Genomic DNA, 2,866 nt, shown 5'->3' on the forward strand with positions numbered 1-2,866 from the left:
CCTGTCCTGTTTAATTTTGCTCAAGACAAATTATGCACTATGTCTTTCCTGAAAAATCCATGAATATTTATTACTCAAATGAATAACCAGCCTGTAGAAAAAGCCAGCTGATTCAGCCGGGGTAGGAATGTTTTGCAACCTTTGTTATTATTATTCTATTATTGCCATGTAACCCAGAGATGAAAATGACCTGTTAGACCATTCAGTGCAACTTCCTGCAAAATCAGGACTCTTACGCATTAGAGCTTTATCATTAGATGCTATAGAAAGAAAGAACCTTTCAGAGAATAACAGTAGTCAAAAAGCACTTGTCACTTAATATATTTTAATGTCAAAAAGCCAAGAATTTATCTCAGTGATTCAAATCCACACGTCAAATTAACATGCATTTAAACTAAAATTAGGTATGCTGTCTCTTGCAAAGAACTTGAAGCACAAGAAATGCTCTTAGGAGAGCTCCTAGTCACTTCTTCTTTCACAGGAGAGCAGAACGGTGTTTCTCTGGTGAGAGTGCTGGCAGTATAGTACAACAGGCGTGAAATTTAAGGCATTACACAATGCAGCACAGAAGAGCCAGAAGTTTAGCCAGAGAAAAGCATATACCAATATGGTTTCAGACTGTTGGTAGCTCCCCTGAAAATACTCCATCCACCTGGTAGCTTCAGAGTGGCCCTTGCTTGGGTGGCATTGCTGGAGAGAGAGCACATGCAAAAGGCTTACCAGGGCTGGGTATTTGAAGAGGGAATTAGAGGGCACCTGCTCTGCATCCAGCATCTCTGGCCTGAGGATGAATTTCAGTCATGAAGCCGGTCTCTGCTAACTCTCTGGAGTGGTAAAGTAATGAGGGGAACAAATAAAATAACTACTGTAAGGAAAAGCTCAGTTACGTTCATCACCTCTGCAACATGCACACAGAGGCTTTCGAGATGTGACATTCAGAGTGAGAAAAATACATAAATACACCTTTCTTGGAAGAGCAAGTCTGCTGATCTGGCATAGGTTGGCTGTAGGGACCAGGAAAGAACTGGGCATGTCTGAAGAGCTGAAGATGTTTGAAGCATGGACTCACCAAAGTAGAGCAGAAGGACCTAAAGAAGCTGCCAAGCCCGCCTGTGCCTCAAAAGCAGCCATACCTGTAATGCTCTGTGCAAACTCTTCTCTAAGCTGTTTTGCTTGTTTAATTCCCAGCACTAGTGTTGCACAACCACCACTTTCTCTCTAGGGCTTTACTTATATCAACCTTTTCGTGGTGTCTGAGGTGAATCTCCCTAATTGCAATTTTGACTTCTTATCTGTAGTCCTGTCCACAGTGGACACGGGGAACAGCCCTTCTGTTTGCTTTGTATTTACCTGTCTGAAGCCCGGTGTTGTCTTCTCTACCCGAGACTCCCTGGACTAACCCACCCCATCTCCTTCTGTCCTCCGTCACTGACCAGGTGCTTTAGGCACCTGGAAGGCTTTGGTCCTCCCTTCTGGCCCTCCCTCCAAAAGACTGAAAAATGAAGATGACTTGCAGCATCCAGATACAATCCCCGAAGATGCCGAAAGCCCGGGTCGCGGTGCTTGTTTTGCAGAAGAGATTCAGCCCGGAGTGACGCAGCTGAGCCCTTCGGACACCGAACCTTGGTGCGGAGCGGAGCTGGTGCCGGCGGGTCCTTCTGCAGAGCGATGCCGCCACAGCGAGCCCGGTCCTGCATCAGCCCCACGAGAACCGAGAGCAAACCTGGGACTCACTCAGCGGCACACAGCCTGGCAGAACAGGCGCCGATGTAACTTTAGACCATAAACTGCCTGTGGCTGCTGTTCAAATAAAGAGACATTAAAGATAAAAGTGGACCAATTAGTGTAATTTCAGAGCAAACACGGGGATAAAACTCAAATACAGGGAAACATGGTGAACCCGCACTAGCATGATATATCAGCAGTGCAATTAATGGAAAGTCAATGAGCTGTGTGCACTCAGGAAAGTTTTGAAGGCTTAGCAGGTCCTGCACAGAGCGATCTGACAACGGGACGCAGAAATTCGATGGGCTGGCTGGGCTGCATGCCCAGAGCTCACCTGCTTTCTGGTGCAGGCGATGCACTTCTTGCTCTCCTTCCCTGAACAAAAATCTGGAAAGACTATGGAAAATATTACAGAAAATGTATGTCAGGGCAGAAGGGTCCCACTTTATCCACACTGAAAGGCAGCCCTGGCCTCAGTCACAAGCCAGTGAAGATGCTGATAAATCTGATATTCGTATTTCTAGGTGAGACTCAGAAGTCTTTTCTTTCAAAGCTTCTGCTCAAGCAATTCAGAGCAGGCTATATTCTGCTTAAAGCCACAACAAAGGCGGAAATTATGGAGTGTAGCCTTGTACCTCTAAAAACACAGAACATCCAAAGCCCCAGGTGTCTTACAGAGGGATGATGACAACTCCCGCACAGAGCAATAAAGAGATTGAGTCATTAGTGCCAAATCAGCATAAATATTTGAATGGGAGAAAGAAATAGCTCCTGAGCTCACCTGCATATTTTTAAAATGCAGCATCATCATCAGAAAGCATTCCTGACGCAGCTATGGAGCTGACTCATGGGAAAGGGAGAACATGGAAAATGGCAAAGAATCATTTAAGTCAACTGACATGTCTACATGTGTCATAAACTGGAGTGGTGAGACTGACAGAAGAAAATTAAATTTATTCAGTATATGTATGTCTATATATGTGTGTGTGTATATATATAGCTAGAATTTCCAAGTCTGTGTGTCAGTCATCGCATAGGAGGAATGTAAAAAAGCTGGGAGGCAGGTCTGTGACTCATGGGAAATTGGAGGTATGGAGAGCATCCAGCCACAAATATAAATCCTGCTGCTGTTCTGCCAGGA

Source organism: Haliaeetus albicilla, chromosome 15, assembly GCF_947461875.1.
Source record: "Haliaeetus albicilla chromosome 15, bHalAlb1.1, whole genome shotgun sequence".
Classification (NCBI taxonomy): domain Eukaryota; kingdom Metazoa; phylum Chordata; class Aves; order Accipitriformes; family Accipitridae; genus Haliaeetus; species Haliaeetus albicilla.